The sequence below is a fragment of the Rutidosis leptorrhynchoides genome, chromosome 2 (genome assembly GCF_046630445.1).
Source record: "Rutidosis leptorrhynchoides isolate AG116_Rl617_1_P2 chromosome 2, CSIRO_AGI_Rlap_v1, whole genome shotgun sequence".
NCBI lineage: Eukaryota > Viridiplantae > Streptophyta > Magnoliopsida > Asterales > Asteraceae > Rutidosis > Rutidosis leptorrhynchoides.
In genome coordinates, this window is record NC_092334.1 from 464,640,455 (window position 1) to 464,663,121 (window position 22,667).

Consider the following 22,667-nt stretch of genomic DNA (forward strand, 5'->3'; position numbering starts at 1 on the left):
TAATATTTAATATTAATGTTTGTATAATAAATATTATCACGTTTCCTTATATATATATATATATACATACATATATATACACACATATATATATACATATATATATATATATATATATATATATATATATATATATATATATATATATATATACAAAGGCATATATAAATTTTAGTTATTTATATATAAATAAATATATATAAATAGATAAATAAAAAAAGATACCTAAATACATAAATATATAGAATACGACTATATGTATAAATCAATACATATACAGCTATAATACAGTTATATACCTATATACACTGATAATACGCAATCTGTTATATATGACAATCACATGTAAATTATTTATCTGATGATAAAGACCTTGAATCGTACGAATGGATTTACAGAATTATATTTGTTGTTTTTTTCTTTTTTTCTTCGTGTTCTGTTTCAAATTGGTACTACTTGTCAATTCAATCAAGCTACAAAACAAATACTAATTGATTCAATTTAACTGTAATTATATTTATTAATCTCTATATAATACTCTACAAAGGCAATTCGAATTAAATTAGTAAAATCAAATAAAAACTTAAGAAAATGTTCACGCTACCTCTGTCCTTCAATTTCTTTTGTCTAACATCGAATTCGAAATTTATTTTAAAATCTACTAATGCAGTTTTGTTAGGAATATATTGAGTGATCTTTCTGCAAAATTTCGTTTTCCAATTCATCAAATTGAGCTTTAATTTTTAAGTCAAAGATAATTTTACAAAAAATAAACCTTGTGTTCATCGCGAAATTCATAATCGTTTCGATATTTTTAGTTAAATTGGCGATTGATAAAGTTTCTAAGGATGATTTGAAACACATTTTGTGTTATAACCTTTGTCTATAACAATCTAATTAGCAAAATCAATATTATTTTTTTTAATATGGCAGCGATGAGCACAGCAGAATTATTTTTTTCTGTTTCCTTTATTTTTTTTTTGTAAAAACAATCCAACAAGTAAACGATCGTTTCCATTTCATTTTCACGCTCTAAATCAAACCTTAAAACAAGATATGTTGATTTATGGGTCTTGATTGATTTAAAAATGAGGAAGAAGAAGAAACAGAATAAAACGATATATATATAGTTGGCTGTGATAAAAAAATCAGAAAAACATAAGCAGCCTAATGGTTAAGGGGTGTTGTGGTTGAGCGGAAGGTATCGGGTTCGAGCCCGGGCGTGGGCAGCTATTTTTTAAAAAGCTTAATTGAGGTAGTTTTCAAGTCTAAAATTATTATTATTGTTATTATTATTATTATTATTATTATTATTATTATCATTATTATTCTTATTATTGTTATTGCTATTATTAGTAATTATTATTTATTAAAAATACATATACTAAAATTAATAAATAATTGTTATTATTACTAATAATATTATCATTATCATTACTAGTATTATCATTAAATATTATTATTATTATCATTATTATTAATTTTATCAGACTATTATTAATATAAGTATCACTATTATTATTATTATTATTATGATTAGAATTACGAATTGATGTTATAGGAACTCTAGTCATTAGTTTAGAAATTAAAGACGAAGATTTTGATGACTATGAACATAATAGTTGTAATGATTTTGTTAAGATTATAATCATAGAAATCTTGAAAATTAGTACTATTATGAAAATGATTAAGTTAAAGCTTTAATTAGATTATGATTTAAAGAAATTAATAGAATTATTATAATTATTGATATCATTGTTATTATAATACAACTTATTATTATTTTCACAAATATTAGCATTAGTATCATTTTTAGTACTATTATAATTATCATTAACAAAAGTATTATTAATATGATTATCATTATTAGTATTGTTAATATTAAAAATTATTATCATTTTTACCAAAAATTGTTATTTTGTTATCATTACAACTAAGTAATTATTATTATTATTATTATTATTATTATTATTATTATTATTATTATTATTATTATTATTATTATTATTATTATTATTATTATTATTATTATTATTATTATTATTATTATTATTATCATTTTTACTACTAGTGTCATTATTATTATTATTACTATGATCCTTATAATAAATATTATTAATATTATCAATGTAATCAAATACAACTTTATTTATTATTATTATTATTATTATTATATATTATGTATATAAGTATGAATCAATTATATTAACAATCTTTATATAAATATTCATATATAACAAATTAGGTGTTTTAATATATATATATATATATATATATATATATATATATATATATATATATATATATATATATATATATATATATATATATATATATAATAATCATTTTCAAATATATATGCAAATTAAATATACATAATATATAAAGTTATAATATATGAAATTGTTCGATTACGAGTATATGTTTTAATATATATATATATATATGTGAATAATATAGGTTCGTGAATCCAAGGCCAACCTTGCATTGTTCAGTTTCGTCGTATGCATATTTTTACTATAAAATATCGTAGTGTGAGTTCATTTGCTCCCTTTTACTCTTTACATTTTTGGGACTGAGAATACATGCGCTGTTTTTATAACTGTTTTACAACTGCTTTATTAAATGCCTTTGAAATCTATATTTTTGGACTGAGATGCTTTTATAAATGTTTGACGAGATAGACACAAGCAAAACATTCATCGAATGAATTATTATGCAGACAGAAGTTCTGTGAATTATTATTGAATTAGTTGAACGTTATAATTGCCACTGATTATTATTGCTTGGTAACCTAAGAATTAGAAACAGGTATGGTCCTAATTCACGCGAATCCTAAAGGTAGCAACCGGGTTTAACACCCCCACCCAGAATGTTCACTAGACGGAGGAGCTAGTGGGCGTGGTGTTTAGTACTTCGAAGTTTATATATTATACAGACGAGATGTTCTGTTTTGGGGATATTATTGATGCACATTATATGTTAAGGTCGGTTACCATGTTGAGCAATGAAAGCGAAATGAATGTTATGTATCGAGAGAATGATTTTTATACACAGGTTATGTGTATTAGTTTTGTGCACGAGATATGTGCACGATTATTTAAAAATCGCGAGGCAACCTACGGGGGAGAAAATGATACGAACCTACTCTGCTAAACATTATGAAAAATGATTTCGTACACGAGATAGTTGTACTGTATTTGAATCTTGTGGTCTATCAAAATGATGAATTTTATTGTTTACGACAAACTTATGAACTCACCAACCTTTTGGTTGACACTTTAAATCATGTTTATTCTCAGGTATAAAAGAAATCTTCCGCTGTGCATTTGCTCATTTTAAAGATATTACTTGGAGTCATTCATGACATATTTCAAAAGACGTTGCATTCGAGTCGTTGAGTTTATCAAGATTATTATTAAGTCAATTATAGTTGGTTATATTATGAAATGATATGCATGCCATCAACTTTCAATGTAAAGAAAGTTTGTCTTTTAAAAACGAATGCAATGTTTGAAAAATGTATCATATAGAGGTCAAGTACCTCACGATGTAACCAAATGTAATGTATTCGTCCAGATGGATTAGGACGGGTCATTATATGTGGTATCAGAGCGGTGGTCTTAGCGAACCAGGTCTTGCATTAGTGTGTCTAACTGATAGTTGTTTAGATGCATTAGTGGGTCTGGACTTCGACTGTCACGACCCTACTTTTTCCGTTATCTTTTACCGTTAATTATTTAACGACCGTTAACTGTTATTTGTGCTACGTCATTTCTATGACCTATATTATTATTTTAGTAATAATATATTAATTATTAAGTGTTATGTGAATAATTGTATTCATATTTTAATTTATACGTTTCTACGTGTCGCGAATTTCTATCCGGCGAATCTTTTCGGTTTTCAAACCAACGGTCGCGTTTTTGGGATATTTAAATCCTAATTATTTTAAATATGATATCTTAAGATCATATTATTATATAGGGTATTTATATTTATTTTTCGTCGCGCGTTTGTTATCTTTCCGGATTTTTAATCGCGTAAGTGCGTTTTCGCGTTTCGGGACTCGTTCGGGCTTTCGGGCCACAAGGAATTACCATTTAACAAGTTTGGCCCACCATGGGGCCTACCCCATCCCAAATTCATTCGAACCCCATTGGGGGGGGGGGGGGAGTGCCATTCCCTTGTTTTCTTTTTTTTTTTTCATTTACACTTCACATTAATTTCCTAAAACCTAATTATCAAGTTTTTTCTCTCCCTCCTCCCTTTCTCTATTTTTGGCGATGGCAACCACCACCCACATCATCATCATCATCAATCAAATCAAGACTTGGATCATCAATCAATTAACACCAACGCATTCCTCGTTCCGTTCTCTACGCGATCATACCAATTGTTTCTTGATTAGGGTATAAACCCTAACCCTAGAACTTTTAATTTTTCTTTATTTTTCTGTATTTGATGTCTATTTTAATAGTATGATGATTAATTGTTATTGTAATGGTGTTTGTATGCATAGATGTACTCGTAAACATATGTTTTCGGTTTGATATAATTGGGACAGCAGCTTTTTCGTGTGTTTCTGACTTTGTGACTGATATAAAAGTTAAAATAAAGTATCTAGACGAGTTCCTCTCATCAAGACATTAATTTTAGACTCCGGATTCATGTCGTTTCGATTCACGGAACCCTAGTTATGATCAAAATGGTATTTTGTTAAGATTGAAATGTGATTTTGGTATGAACCAGGTTTGGTCCGACTTTGTGACCATATTGGTGACTTTAGGGTGTGTTAGTGTGTTAGGACTGATGGTGGGGCGAACTTTCATGTTCGGGTCATCTCAATCCGAGCCACGAATCACCCGTTACGTCTAAAACACGTTTTTGGTTGAATTGAAGTTTCAAGTAGTGAATTGGCTGTACATCACGACTTGTGGGTTGTTCATGGTGTGTTCTTGAGTGTACCAAAGTGTCGGGTGGTTTGATTAGGCGGAGATATATGTAAGGCTCGCCGAAAACCGACACCCGGGGCTCAGGATACGACCTGATGAACTCTTGATTTAAAACTTGTGATTAATTATTAAACTTATGATATAAATAATGGAATTCATTATCATATAATTACTTATGATAAAAAAGTAATTATTATTATTTAAGACTTATGATATATATTTATTATATCATTTAATTAATACTTATGATTTAATTAAACATTTTAATTAAACATATGATTAATAATACTTCATTATTAATAGAAAATACTTATGATAAGTATTAAACTTATATTATGGGATTATTGTAATAAGACTTATAAGAAGGATTAATTAATTATTTAATTATTATAAGGCTTAGTTATTATTTAATTATAATTTAATTATTAAATAATTATGATTTAATAATTATAATTAAAAACTTATGATATGATTAATAATTCATTATTAATTAATAATACTTATGATATGATTTAAAATTTATTATTAATTAATAATACTTACATTATGACTAATATTTAATTAATTAATTAAATACTTATGTTATATTAATTATATTATTTAAACTTATATTAACTTTAATAATTCATTTTAATTTAATTAAACTTATGTTATGACATAATTAGACATATTTAACTTTAATAAACGTTATAACTTATATTATTATTATAACTTACACTTTTAAAATTTACGTTGACCATGTTTGACCAAGGTTGACTTTTGAGTTGATTTTCGGTTGACTTTGACTTTCAGTTGACTTTTGTTGACTTTCTAATTAAGGAAACTTTCCTAACTTATAAACTTTCCTAAAATAGCAACTTTCTAAATTTGGAAACTTTCCAAAAATAGAAACTTTCCAAAAATAGAAACTTTTCAAAAATAGAAACTTTCCAAAAATAGAAAGTGTGTGTCCGTAAGCTGTTCCGATCAAACCGATGCATATTAAGTAATGTTCTATGACTACTTGCAACATGTACCATAGCTACCATACTAAGACTTGACCTAAGTTAGTTATTTATATCGACCTGCTTTATTTATATGTCGGCGTTGTGATCATTCCTGATCACTGTACTACATTTGCTATTCGCTTAATTGTGTTGGTTACTTCGTTACTATTAAGGTGAGTTATAGTCCCTTTTTGACATACTTTTCAAAGTATATTTTTGGGATGTGATTACATGCATTTTATTTCACGTTTAGGCACAAGTGACAATTAAATTTAAATTATTCATTGTGAGTTGGATAAAAATATTCCCTAGTCTGGTAACTGTAATCATTGGTTTCTACCGGTGAACGCGAATCCTACGGATAGATCTATCGGGTTTGACAACCCCATTTCGAGCTAGTCGCGCTAGCAATTTATAATCGGAATGTTTAGTACTTCGTATTTTGTTGTAGATACACTGTCCAGTGTATGTTTTTATTGTGTTTGGCAAGGGTAAATAAAGGGTTAAGTGGTTACCAGATAGCTCATTGATAATGGAATAATGTTTAATGTTTTCTAACATTTTTAAATCTTGTGGTCTAAAGTTTATTCAATTATTTAAACCTATAATTCACTAAACCTTTGTGTTGACAGTTTACTCGCATGTTTTCACTGGTACTTGAGTTTATGTGATGCTTCTGCTGTGTTTAGAAGAGTCTGCATGCATTTGGGCAGATTTTATGAAACAATTATGAAACTTAAGCTTGCATTCCGTTTTTGGATAATTTAAACTTGTGGTTTGTTGACAATGTTTTATGTCAACTTTAGTTAATTAATATGTTGGGTTACTTTTAAACTACATATTTTGGTATGCTTTCCTTTTTGGGAAACTTTTGAAATAAAAGAATGCAATGTCGTTTGTTAAATTCATTTAAGTTCGATCAAGCTATGGGACCAAGTGACGGAGCCGTTAAGTGTTTTGACGGGGCCATCACAGTTGGTATCAGAGCTCTGGTTGTAGGGAACTAGGCGGTCTTAATATGGTCAACCCGTGGTTCTTAGGGTGCATTAGAGTCTAGTCTACAGCTCTACCCTTTTGCTATAGCATTATTATGCATTTCATTTCGTATGAGTTATATCATTAGCATTTATTCCTATTTGGTATATGGTTTGTGGTTATATTGTTTGCAGATGTCGACTTTGAGCGATAACTCAGTTGCTGCTCCTGCTCCTCCGGCTGCTGCCAGACGCCGTGCTGGTCAACCCCAGATCGATGAGCCTGTTCACTACTACTTTTCCACCCTTACTCATATGAACAGGGCTTACAATGAAGTGACGCGTATCAATGCTCTTAGTGATTATATGCGTACTTTGCCACATAACGAGATGATGGACCAGATACGAGCTAGTATGGATTCGTTTGTTAGTTTCAAGAATAATGTTGGGTTCGAGAATCGTAAGCGTAATCATGAAGTTGATGCTAGGTTCGAGGCTCTCGAGAGCACAGTTCGTGGTTTGAAGGCAGAGTTGGAAGAAGTGAAAGGAAAGTTGCGGAAGTATGAGCCTTCTGCTGAGACTCATGCTGGCCCAGCTTATCACACCCGCTCTAAGCAGATGTGATATGATGATTCATGATTGATAATTTATTTCATAAGACTTAATGTCCTTTCATACATACATTTTTGGGTTATGTACGGCGTTTTGCCGAGGATTTTATTAAGGTTTTGTTATGGGATGTTTTTCATTATGTATGGATGGTTATTTTTATGACATCTATTATCATTATCACATTTTATTTCTGATGTTGTGACTCTTGGCATGTTATATTATGCGTAATGTAGATCATGTATGTTAGGTGCTATGTATGTTGTATGATGTTATCATAAAATATGTATGCATGTGGTGGTTATTTCTATAACAATCATAACTGTCATGTTATTACTCATAGTGGTTACTGACTATTATTTTAATGGTTAATCTTTTCGTGTTCGATCTATTCCTTTATAACACTGGTATTATTCTTAGTACTAACGGTTGTGTTATTCTGATTACCGAAGGGATAGCTGCTGCTATGGCAGCGAATGCTAATGCTAACGCGAACAACAATCAGGTGGGATGCTCCCACAAAACGTTCATGGCAAGTCGTCCACAGGAATTCAGTGGTACAGAAGGACCCATAGGACTTACCCGCTGGTTTGAGAAAATCGAGTCTATTTTTAGGGTTAGTCGAGTCCGAGAGGAGGACAAGGTTAGTTTTGTTAGTTGCACTTTGAAGGATAGTGCATTGACCTGGTGGAACAACATGGTTAACAGTTTGGGAAACGATGTGGCTTATGGGTTAACTTGGAATAATTTCAAGAAAGAATGATCACCCGCTATCGCCCTAGGGGTGAGCTTAAGAAGTTAGAGGTTGAACTTAAGAACTTGAAAATGAAGGGCACCGAATTAGATGCCTATGAGCAGAGGTTCTTCGAGTTGACTTTGTTGTGCCCTAATGTTTATGCCGATGAGAATCTTAAGATTGAAGATTACATTGATGGGTTGTCCGAGAAAATTGAACATGGAGTTGAATCTAGTGAGCCTCAGACTATTGAGGCCGCGATGTCGATGGCTCATAAGTTGAATGATAAGATCTTGAGAAGAAGTAAGGCTGCTGTAACCGAACCCAGTGAAGAGGCTGTTAAGAAAGCTGATAATGGGAAGAGAAAGTGGGATAATAACCGCAATCAAAACTAGAATCAGCAGAAAAAGCAGGATACTTCTGGTTCGAATAACCGCAGTCAGCGTGTGTGTCCTCGTTGTTACAAGGCTCATGATGGTTTCTGTACCGTGACTTGCAAGAGGTGTTCTAAACAGGGACACATTGCTAAGGATTGTACGGTGCTTCTGCCGGGTTCTGCTACTCCTGCCGCAGGTGGTAATAATGGTAATAATGCAGGTAATAGAGGTGGTAATGGTAATGGTAATGGAAAGTCGAATAATGGTGGTAATCCGAGAGTTTGTTACGAGTGTGGGAAGCCGGGGCATTTCCGTGATGCTTGTCCCAACAAGAAGACTACAGAGACTGCACGTGGTAGAGCGTTCAACATTAACGCCAGGGATGCTGAGGAAGATCCTAAACTTGTTACTGGTACGTTCTCGGTCAACGATTTATCAGTTTATGTACTATTTGATTCAGGGGCTGATTTGAGTTTTGTGTCGAGTAAATTAAATCCAAAAATCAAAACACCGTTAACTCCTTTAGACAATACTTATGTTGTTAAAATAGCTAATGGTAAAGTACTCACTGCTAAGACTGTGCATCGTAAGTGTAACATTAGTTTAGCTGGTAGGGATTTCGAGATAGATTTGGTACCGATTGAACTTGGTAGTTTTGATGTTGTCATTGGGATGGATTGGTAATCTGAGAATTGTGCTGAGATTGTGTGTTATGATAAAGCTATTCGTATTACTAATGTGGTTAGAGAGCCGCTGATGGTTCTTGGAGATAAGAAATGCCGTCAGTTAAATCTTATTAGCTGTTTGAAGGTTCTTAAACATCTTCGCAAGGGCTGTCATGCTATTCTAGCCCATGTTATTGATTCCGATAAAGAAACGAAGAGTGTTGGAGATGTTCACATTGTTAGAGATTTTCCCGAGGTATTTCCCGAAGATTTACCTGGCCTTCCGCCGCAACGCGCGGTAGAATTTCAAATTGATCTTGTTCCCGGTGCTGCTCCTGTAGCACGTGCTCCTTATCGTCTTGCACCTTCTGAACTTCAAGAATTGTCAAGTCAACTCCGTGAGTTGTTGGACAAAGTTTTTATTCTTCCTAGTTCATCCCCTTGGGGAGCTCCTGTTCTGTTTGTTAAGAAGAAGGATGGTTCTTTTCGTTTGTGCATTGATTATCGTGAGTTGAACAAGCTTACTATTAAAAACCGTTATCCTCTTCCGAGAATTGATGATCTGTTCGATCAGCTTCAGGGTTCATCTGTTTATTCAAAAATCGATCTTCGTTCCGGCTATCATCAGTTGCGTGTTAAAGAATCTGATGTTTCGAAAACTACTTTTCGCACCCGTTACGGTCACTTTGAGTTTCTTGTTATGCCGTTCAGATTGACAAATGCACCTGCTGTGTTTATGGACCTCATGAACCGTGTGTGTAGACCCTATCTGGACAAGTTCGTTATTGTGTTCATCGACGACATCCTTATTTATTCGAAGAATGATGAAGAGCACGAGAAACATTTGAGGTTAGTGCTTGATCTGTTGAGAAAAGAAGAGTTGTACGCTAAGTTCTCTAAGTGTACATTCTGGTTACGAGAAGTTCAATTCCTTGGACACATTGTTAGTAAACAAGCGATACATGTTGATCCTGCTAAGATTGAGGCGATTGAAAGGTGGGAAACTCCGAAAACTCCTACCCAGATTCGTTAGTTCCTAGGATTGGCAGGTTACTATCGAAGGTTCATACAAGATTTCTCTCGTATCGCGAAACCTCTGACTGCTTTAACGCATAAAGGGAAGAAGTACGAGTGGAAGGATGAACAAGAGACTGCTTTTCAGATTTTAAAGAAGAAGTTGACTACCGCTTCGATATTGTCACTACCTGAGGGTAATGATGATTTTGTTGTTTATTGTGATGCTTCGCGTCAGGGCTTTGGCTGTGTTTTAATGCAGCGAAAGAAAGTCATTGCGTATGCGTCACGCTAGTGAAAGATTCACGAGCAGAACTATACAACTCATGATTTAGAGTTGGTGGCCGTTGTTTTTGCACTTAAGATTTAGAGACATTATTTGTATGGGGTCAAGAGTACTGTGTATACAGATCACAAAAGTCTTCAACATATCCTCGATCAGAAACAGTTGAACATGAGACAACGAAGATGGATTGAGATGTTGAATGATTACGATTGTGAACTTTTGTATCATCCGGGTAAGGCCAATGTAGTGGCGGATGCGTTGAGTCGTAAAGAAAGGGCTGAACCTCGCAGGTTTAGAGCCTTGAATATGATAATTAGAACAAACCTCGCAAGGCAGATTCTTGAGGCACAACAAGAAGCCTTAAAGGAAGAGAATTTTGTGAAAGAGAATGTAAGAGGTATGGCTAAGAAATTTGAGATTCGAGCAGATGGAACTAGGTACTTTGCAGGACGTCTTTGGGTTCCGAAGTTTGGTGAACTGCGACAACTTGTTTTGGATGAGGCTCATAAGTCTAGGTACTCTATTCATCCTGGTTCAGGAAAGATGTATCATGATCTTAAGGAGCTGTATTGGTGGCCAAATTTGAAAGGTGATGTGGCTACGTATGTGGCTAAGTGTTTGACCTGTTCTATGGTTAAAGCTGAACATCAAAAACCGTCTGGACTGTTGGTACAACCCGAGATTCCCGAGTGGAAGTGGGAAGGGATTACAATGGATTTTATTACTAAGTTACCGAGAGTTGCGGGTGGCTATGACACTATTTGGGTGATTGTTGATCGACTCACTAAGTCAGCTCACTTTTTGCCGATTAGGGAAACAGATTCAATGGAGAAGCTTACACGTTTGTACTTGAAGGAGATTATTTCTAGACATGGTGTTCCTGTATCCATTATTTCGGACCGAGACAGTCGATTTGTATCGAGGTTTTGGTGATCCTTACAGGAAGCCTTGGGAACTAGGTTAAATACGAGCACCGCTTATCATCCTCAAACGGATGGTCAGAGTGAAAGGACTATTCAGGCGTTAGAAGATATGTTGCGAGCGTGTGTTATTGATTTTGGTAATGGGTGGGATAAATATTTGCCGTTAGCTGAGTTTTATTATAACAACAGTTATCACGCAAGTATTCAAGCCGCACTGTTTGAAGCTCTGTACGGTAGGAAGTGTAGGTCTCCTGTCTGTTGGAATGAGGTTGGGGATGCTCAACTCACAGGTCCAGAAGTTATTCACGAGACTACCGAGAAGATTGTACAGATTAAGGAAAGGTTGAGAACCGCTAGAAGTCGGCAAAAGAGTTATGCCGATAGGGGAAGGAAAGATGTGGAATTTCAAGTTGGTGATCGTGTTATGTTAAAGGTTTCACCTTGGAAGGGTGCGATCCGTTTTAGTAAAATGGGAAAGCTAAGTCCTCGTTTTGTTGGACCGTTTGAGATTGTTGAGAGAGTTGGACCGGCGGCATATCGTTTGAAATTGCCACAAGAACTCAGTGCTGTTCACGATGTTTTTCATGTATCGAATTTAAAGAAGTGTTTGGCCGAGGTCGATGAGACTATTCCTCTGGAAGAACTTCATGTTGATAAGCAACTACACTTTATTGAGGAACCTATTGAGATTATGGATCGAGAAGTTAAGACTCTTAAGCAGAGCCGAATTCCTATTGTCCGGGTTAGATGGAACGCCAGACGTGGTCCCGAGTTCACTTGGGAGCCTGAAGATCAGATGAAGCAGAAGTACCCGCATTTGTTTCCAGATGCTGAGTCAACCCCTGCACCTGCTTAAATTTCGGGACAAAATTTCCGTAACGGGAAGGTACTGTCACGACCCTACTTTTTCCGTTATCTTTTACCGTTAATTATTTAACGACCGTTAACTGTTATTTGTGCTACGTCATTTCTATGACCTATATTATTATTTTAGTAATAATATATTAATTATTAAGTGTTATGTGAATAATTGTATTCATATTTTAATTTATACGTTTCTACGTATCGCGGATTTCTATCCGGCGAATCTTTTTGGTTTTCAAACCAACGGTCGCGTTTTTGGGATATTTAAATCGTAATTATTTTAAATATGATATTTTAAGATCATATTATTATATAGGGTATTTATATTTATTTTTCGTCGCGCGTTTGTTATCTTTCCAGATTTTTAATCGCGTAAGTGCGTTTTCGCGTTTCGGGACTCGTTCGGGCTTTCGGGCCACAAGGAATTATCATTTAACAAGTTTGGCCCACCATGGGGCCCACCCCATCCTAAATTCGGCCGAACCCATGGGGGGGAGTGCCATTCCCTTGTTTTCTTTTTTTTCATTTACACTTCACATTTAATTTCCTAAAACCTAATTATCATGTTTTTGCTCTCCCTCCTCCCTTTCTCTCTTTTTGGCGACGGCAACCACCACCCACATCATCATCATCATCAATCAAATCAAGACTTGGATCATCAATCAATTAACACCAACGCATTCCTCGTTCCGTTCTCTACGCGATCATACCAATTGTTTCTTGATTAGGGTATAAACCCTAACCCTAGAACTTTTAATTTTTCTTTATTTTTCTGTATTTGATGTCTATTTTAATAGTATGATGATTAATTGTTATTGTAATGGTGTTTGTAGGCATAGATGTACTCGTAAACATATATTTTCGATTTGATATAATTGGGACAGCAGCTTTTTCGTGTGTTTCTGACTTTGTGACTGATATAAAAGTTAAAATAAAGTATCTAGATGAGTTCACAATACATTAATTTTAGACTCCGGATTCATTTCGTTTCGATTCCCGGAACCCTAGTTATGATCAAAATGGTATTTTGTTAAGATTGAAATGTGATTTTGGTATGAACCAGGTTTGGTTCGACTTTGTGACCATATTTGGTGACTTTAGGGTGTGTTAGTGTGTTAGGACTGATGGTGGGGCGAACTTTCATGTTCGGGTCATCTCAATCCGAGCCACGAATCACCCGTTACGTCTAAAACACGTTTTTGGTTGAATTGAAGTTCCAAGTAGTGAATTGGCTATACATCACGACTTGTGGGCTGTTCATGGTGTGTTCTTGAGTGTACCAAAGTTTCGGGTGGTTTGATTAGGCGGAGATATATGTAAGGCTCGCCGAAAACCGACACCCGGGGCTCAGGATACGACCCGATGAACTCTTGATTTAAAACTTGTGATTAATTATTAAACTTATGATATAAATAATGGATTTCATTATCATTTAATTACTTATGATAAAAAATTAATTATTATTATTTAAGACTGATGATATATATTTATTATATCATTTAATTAATACTTATGATTTAATTAAACATTTTAATTAAACATATGATTAATAATACTTCATTATTAATAGAAAATACTTATGATAAGTATTAAACTTATATTATGGGATTATTGTAATAAGACTTATAATAAGGATTAATTATTTATTTAATTATTATAATGCTTAGTTATTATTTAATTATAATTTAATTATTAAATACTTATGATTTAATAATTATAATTAAAAACTTATGATATGATTAATAATTCATTATTAATTAATAATACTTATGATATGATTTAAAATTTATTATTAATTAATAATACTTACATTATGACTAATATTTAATTAATTAATTAAATACTTATGTTATATTAATTATATCATTTAAACTTATATTAACTTTAATAATTCATTTTAATTTAATTAAACTTATGTTATGACATAATTAGACATATTTAACTTTAATAAACGTTATAACTTATATTATTATTATAACTTACACTTTTAAAATTTACGTTGACCATGTTTGACCAAGGTTGACTTTTGAGTTGACTTTCAGTTGACTTTTGTTGACTTTCTAATTAAGGAAACTTTCCTAACTTATAAACTTTCCTAAAATAGCAACTTTCTAAATTTGGAAACTTTCCAAAAATAGAAACTTTCCAAAAATAGAAACTTTCCAAAAATAGAAACTTTCCAAAAATAGAAAGTGTGTGTCCGTAAGCTGTTCCGATCAAACCGATTCATATTGAGTAATGTTCTATGACTACTTGCAACATGTACAATAGCTATCATACTAAGACTTGACCTAAGTTAGTTATTTATATCGACCTGCTTTATTTATAGGTCGGCGTTGTGATCATTCCTGATCACTGTACTACATTTTCTGTTCGCTTAATTGTGTTGGTTACTTCGTTACTATTAAGGTGAGTTATAGTCCCTTTTTGACATACTTTTCAAAGTATATTTTTGGGATGTGATTACATGCATTTTATTTCACGTTTAGACACAAGTGACAATTAAATTTAAATTATTTATTGTGAGTTGGACAAAAATATTCCCTAGTCTGGTAACTGTAATCATTGGTTTTTACCGGTGAACGCGAATCCTACGGATAGATCTATCGGGTTTGACAACCCCATTTCGAGCTAGTCGCGCTAGCAATTTATAATCGGAATGTTTAGTACTTCGTATTTTGTTGTAGATACACTGTCCAGTGTATATTTTTATTGTGTTTGGCAAGGGTAAATAAAGGGTTAAGTGGTTACCAGATAGCTCATTGATAATGGAATAATGTTTAATGTTTTCTAACATTTTTAAATCTTGTGGTCTAAAGTTTATTCAATTATTTAAACCTATAATTCACTCAACCTTTGTGTTGACAGTTTACTCGCATGTTTTCACAGGTACTTGAGTTTATGTGATGCTTCCGCTGTGTTTAGAAGAGTATGCATGCATTTGGGTAGATTTTATGAAACAATTATGAAACTTAAGCTTGCATTCTGTTTTTGGATAATTTAAACTTGTGGTTTGTTGACAATGTTTTATGTCAACTTTAGTTAATTAATATGTTGGGTTACTTTTAAACTACATATTTTGGTATGCTTTCCTTTTTGGAAAACTTTTGAAATAAAAGAATGCAATGTCGTTTGTTAAATTCATTTAAGTTCGATCAAGCTGTGGGACCAAGTGACAGAGCCGTTAAGTATTTTGACGGGGCTATCACATCAGACGTGACTGCATGTCAAAAGTTTTGCTTATCATTTCGTGTCGAAAATTACTTGCTTATCATTCATAAAGTCTAGACTCGTCTTACTGCCTCTATTGCATAGACAGTGTATAGATAAATTCATATCTTAGCGTATCTGTTATTGTTACCTTTGCCTGACAGCTTCCGTAGATTCCTCCATAACTTATGGGATTTTAGTACTATATATGCATATGTAAATTATGTATTGCAGGCTACTAATCTACATCCTATAATCTATTTCTTAAAAAAATCCTTCATCTGATCGTACGAGATGAATCCTTCAACCAGTTCGAGTCCCTTGAATTCCGATAGCTATTCCAATAGTTATTTCGACAGCTATTCCGATATGGATATTCACCTGAGCTCCGAAAGCAGTGTAATCAGAATTGATCAACTAATCATCCATCATCAATTCTGGATGAATTGGGGATGGGTTCGTAGCCGACTTAACCGATGGAGTCGAGAAGAAGGCGATCCTTTCCATCAACCAAATTCACCTCTTGGCGGAGAACCTGAAGCACTTACCAGCGAACTTATCCGAAACACCATTTTCAGCCTCATTTCCAGAGTATCACGTCATTATTATATACTATCTCGAATTCTAGATCTTATTCATCCACTCGTCCGAACCGACAATCATATCAGTATAATAGAAGAAGTCAATGAGCTTCGCGCTCGAATAGTGACTCTGGAGAATATGGTGCAATATCTACGAGCATCAGCAACACCAGCAGCATAACCAGTATCACCAACAGCAACATCCGCATTCCACACTTCAACATCACAATCTATACCTCGAGCATAATATTCGTTCTACATCTTGTTCTACATCAATTATCTTCGTTCTTCATGGCGATTATGTAATCTCTAATGTTTTAGAGATTATGTATTCTAGTTCTAATGGTAAATCAAATGAGATTAATATTATATTAACTCATTAAATCCTTGATTACATCTGAAGAAAATATATATGTAAGTATATTTTTATAAAGATTGTAATTAAAAATTCTTTCGTACAAACTGTTAATGGTGAAAATATTTTAATGGGTAGGTAATACCCGAGGAATATTTAGATTTCACATTAATAAGTTACACTGTACATTCTTTCAATCTGATTCAACAGTCATTTACTATCCTACTTACATCCACAGATATACGAATCCATTCACCACAGAAAAATCATTTTCATTCAATTTCATATTTGGATTTTGACCTATCAGAATCCAACAAGTGGCATAATGAAGAAAACATAGGACAAAAATAAAATTTGTTAGAAACAAACAAATTAACTATGAGAAATTTTGTTAAGAATTCACGCTAACAAAATCCTAGCTAACTATTCCTAGCTAACTGTTAATTCCTTATTACATTTATTTATGGCAATTTATTTTATTGCAATTTAATTCTCGCAATTTTATTTATCGTCATTTAATTTCTGTTATTTATTTTATGCACTTTAAATATCGGGACACGTATACAAGGTTTTGACATATCATATCGACGCATCTATATATATTATTTGGAATAACCATTGACACTCTATATGCAGTAATGCTTGAGTTAGCTATAAAGGGTTGAGGTTGATTCTAAAATAATATATATACTTTAAGTTGTGATCGAGTCTGAGACATGTATACAATGGGTCACGATACGTATTATTTAATTCGAATATTATATATTAAACTATATATGAATTATTGAATTACTAATTGTGGACTGCCAACATTGGATAATTAAAATGAATTAAAATATTGATTATAACATATGAAACTAAACAATTCTTTAAGTTTTCCACTTGATTTCATCTTAAACCTCATTTGTATCTTGACAATTTCAATCTGCGTTCAAACCTTTCATGATTCTTGAAAACACCTCAATCGAGAGGATGAAACAACCGCACTTCAGCTACGAGAAGAAAGATTTATGCACATAGTGATGCACCTGAAAAACACTTGGAACCTGAGTAAACGTTTAACACGTAGCTGTGCTAGCTCCTTTGGCGTTGTTATTACCGAAAATAACTTTGCAATCTCTTTTCAAATTAGCCAATTTTATCAGAGCTCCAATAAATCAACTTCGACTTTCATTCGGATTAGTTTTATTATAACAGTTACTTTTTGTCATCGTTGTCAGGGAACCGTTTATATCCCACCATATTCGCAGTAAACTTACCAGCAACTTCATTACTCACTGACTTAAGTTCCTCTGAAAGACCATTATATTTTTTCATTAAAACCCTCTTATATACTCATCCGCATCTTCTAACGAGAACTGCCATACCAAATACTGGAAATCATCAATCGGTATTTTGAATCTCGCAACATTTCTACATCAACAGTTATATGTATAAATATAACATTTATCTCTTAGAATTATGATCTTCCATTCTAAAATTCTGAAAAGCACCCAGTTTACGAATCAATACTCCAACTTTTGAGAAAGTTGAATGAAGCAGCAAAAACTGTAAATGACCTTAAGAGTCAAAAGTTCGATGATAAAGAATAGTATGTTGTCAAAAGCTCAAAAATTCTGATACTGAAAAACGAATTGAGCAAACCATGAAGGAGACTCTGAACAAATCACAAGGACTAAATTTGTGCATTAAGAATCCAGGTGATTCTGTTTCTAATGAAGTCTTTAGTGAATACCTTGATTCTTACTCTAGACCCTTGTGGATGATATTCTTCATCATCCTCTTATCTTAGATATTCTAAGATATCATCGTATCTTTCATTATAAATATCCTCCATATTTCTGAAGATATTTTCATAACTATTCTTACCTGAAATTGTTTATCTCTTCGCAATATCAGTGTTACATCAGAAAGGAAACTATTTTAGTTTCTAAATTCAGAAAGATTCGAACTTAAAATATGAATATTATTGAAGTAGTGTTAGGAACTGAAGCATGAGTTAGTATAATATAATGCCACTTGATCAACGTGATTATATTACAATAAGTCATGCTGAGTTTCTAATGGAACGTGATGATTCACAGACCATAACGTCATCATATGCCATGTTACACGACTCTTACATTCTATCTGATCTCTAAACATATCGGGAACATATTATCTTGATAGTCCTATCCTTTTCTCTTGAATTCTGGTAATTTAACCAATCAAGATCGTGCTATTACAATCTCCCTCTTAGAACATTAGTCATGTTTATTTGAAACTTCATACCTACAAATTCTGGACCATTATTCGCTTGACTTAAAGTCGGGAAGAGAAAACAAAAGGATGGAACTCCAAAATATAAAAGAAACAATATAAAAGAAACTAAGGGGATGAATTTATAGTAAAATATCCGACAGAGCAATCGAAATGGATTATTGCATTTAAGCAAAGAGGATCTTAATTTCTTTAATTATCGAAGAATCAAATCTTATTATGAAGATTTTCTCTAAATTCCTTAAATTCCAAAATTCAACCATGACTACGTCACTGGTTAAGACGAACCTGCATTTATCCATTTCACTCTTTTGTGATAGCTTCACTCGTACTCTTCACATAATCCAACTGTTTTATCTATATTACTCAATGATGATGAAACTCTAATTTCCAACTCGTATTTGTAATGAAAACATATTTATTGTCAGCCATGACAATCCCAATCAAATTTCGGGGACGAAATTTCTTTAACGGGTAGGTACTGTGATGACCAGGAAATTTTCGACCAAATTTAAACTTAATCTTATATGGTTTCGACACGATGAGCAAAGTCTGTGATCATGAATCTCAAAATTTTTGAACTATTTCAAACATTCATTTGACGTTTGACCATTTTCAACGATTCACGAACAATTATTGGCAAATAAATATGTATATGTATATATATTATATAAATGTAAATATAAGAATATATATATATATATATATATATATATATATAATATTTTGATTAAATAAAGTATACTTTAATGAATGGAAATTTAAAATGTAAAATAATAATTAGAATAATTAAGTTACTGATATAATAAATATATATATATATATATATATATATATATATATATATATATATATATATATATATATATATATATATATATATATATATATATATATATAAGTTATTACGAATTTATATATGATTTCTATTAAATATATATAGAATATATAAATAATAACAATTTAGTAAATATCATCATATAATATAATAATACATAAATAATAAATGGTATTATATTAAATTTAATCACAAGTTTGAATATAATTGTTATATTAATATTATGATCATTACCTTTATTATTGTTATTATTGATATGAATGTTTGTATTATTAATATTATCAATTCTAATATAAAATATGTATATATATATATATATATATATATATATATATATATATATATATATATATATATATATATGTATATATATATATATATATATATATATATAAATATGTAAAATTCAATATGTACAAGTATTATTAATATTATTGTTATTATCATTATTAATTCTATTATTAGTTTCATAATTATTATTAAAATTAATATTTAATATTAATATTTGTATAAATACTGATATATATAAATACAAAGGCATATATAAATTTTAGTTATTTATATATAAATAAATATATATAAATAGATAAATAAATAAAGATACCTAAATACATAAGTATATATAATACGACTATATGTATAAATCAATACATATACAGCTATAATACAGTTATATACCTATATACACTGATAATACGCAATCTGTTATATATCACAATCACATGTAAATTATTTATCTGATGATAAAGACCTTGAATCGTACGAATGGATTTACAGAATTATATTTGTTGTTTTTTTTTCTTTTTTCTTCATGTTCTGTTTCAAATTGGTACTACTTGTCGATTCAATCAAGCTAAAAAACAAATACTAATTGATTCAATTTAACTGTAATTATATTTATTAATCTTTATATAATACTCTGCAAAGGCAATTCGAATTAAATTAGTAAAATCAAATAAAAACTTAAGAAAATGTTCACGCTACCTCCGTCCTTCAATTTTTTTTGTCTAACATCGAATTTGAAATTTATTTTAAAATCTACTAATGCAGTTTTGTTAGGAATATATTGAGTGATCTTTCTGCAAAATTTTATTTTTCAATTCATCAAATTGAGCTTTAATTTTTAACTCAAAGATAATTTTACAAAAAGTCAAACGTTGTGTTCATCGTGAAATTCATAATTGTTTTGATGTTTTCAGTTAAATTGGCGATTGATAAAGTTTCTAAGGATGATTTGAAACACATTTTGTGTTATAACCTTTGTCTATAACAATCTAATTAGCAAAATCAATATTTTTTTAATATGGCAGCGATGAGCACAGCAGAATTATTTTTTCTGTTTCCTTTATTTATTTTTTTGTTAAAATAATCCAACAAGTAAACGATCGTTTCCATTTCATTTTCATGCTCTAAATCAAACCGTAAAACAAGATATGTTGATTTATGGGTTCTGATTGATTTAAGAATGAGGAAAAAGAAGAAACAGAATAAAACGATATATATATAGTTGGCTGTGATAAAAAAATCAGAAAAACACAAGCGGCATAATGGTTAAGGGGTGTTGTGGTTGAGCGGAAGGTCGCGGGTTCGAGCCCGGGCGTGGGCAGCTTTTTTTAAAAAAGCTTAATTGAGGTAGTTTTCAAGTCTAAAATTATTATTATTATTATTATTATTATTATTATTATTATTATTATTATTATTATTATTATTATTATTATTATTATTATTATTATTATTATTATTATTATTATTATTATTATTATTATTATTATTATTATTATTATTATTATCATTATTATTCTTATTATTGTTATTGCTATTATTAGTAATTAAAATTGATTAAAAAACATATACTAAAATTAATAATATAATTGTTATTATTACTTATAATATTATCATTATCATTACTAGTATTATCATTAAATATTATTATTATTATCATTATTATTAATTTTATCAGACTATTATTAATATAAGTATCACTATTATTATTATTATTATTATGATTAGAATTATGAATTGATATTATAGGAACTCTAGTCATTAGTTTAGAAATTAAACATGAAGATTTTGATGACTATGAACATAATAGTTGTAATGATATTGTTAAGATTATAATCATAGAAATCTTGAAAATAAGTACTATTATGAAAATGATTAAGTTAAAGCTTTAATTAGATTATGATTTAAAGAAATTAATAGAATTATTATAATTATTGATATCATTGTTATTATAATACAACTTATTATTATTTTCACAAATATTAGCATTAGTATCATTTTTAGTACTATAATAATTATCATTAACAAAAGTATTATTAATATGATTATCATTATTAGTATTGTTAATATTAAAAATTATTATCATTTTTAATAAAAATTGTTATTTTGTTATCATTACAACTATGTAATTATTATTATTATTATTATTATTATTATTATTATCATTTTTACTACTAGTATCATTATTATTATTATTACTATGATCCTTATAATAAATATTATTAATATCATCAATGTAATCAAATAAAACTTTATTTAATATTATTATTAATATTATATATTATGTATATAAGTATGAATAAATTATATTAACAATCTATATATAAATATTCATATATAACAAATTAGGTGTTTTTTTTAAAATATATATATATATATATATATATATATATATATATATATATATATATATATATATATATATATATAACTATATAAATAATAATCATTTTCAAATATATATGCAAATTAAATATACATAATATATAAAGTTATAAAATATGAAATTATTCGATTACGAGTATATGTTTTAATATATATATGAATAATATAGGTTCGTGAATCCAACGCCAATCTTTCATTGTTCAGTTCCGCCGTTGCATATTTTTACTACAAAATATCGTAGTGTGAGTTTATTTGCTCCCTTTTACTCTTTACATTTTTGGGACTGAGAATACATGCGCTGTTTTTATAACTGTTTTACAACTGCTTTATTAAATGCCTTTGAAATCTATATTTTTGGACTGAGATAC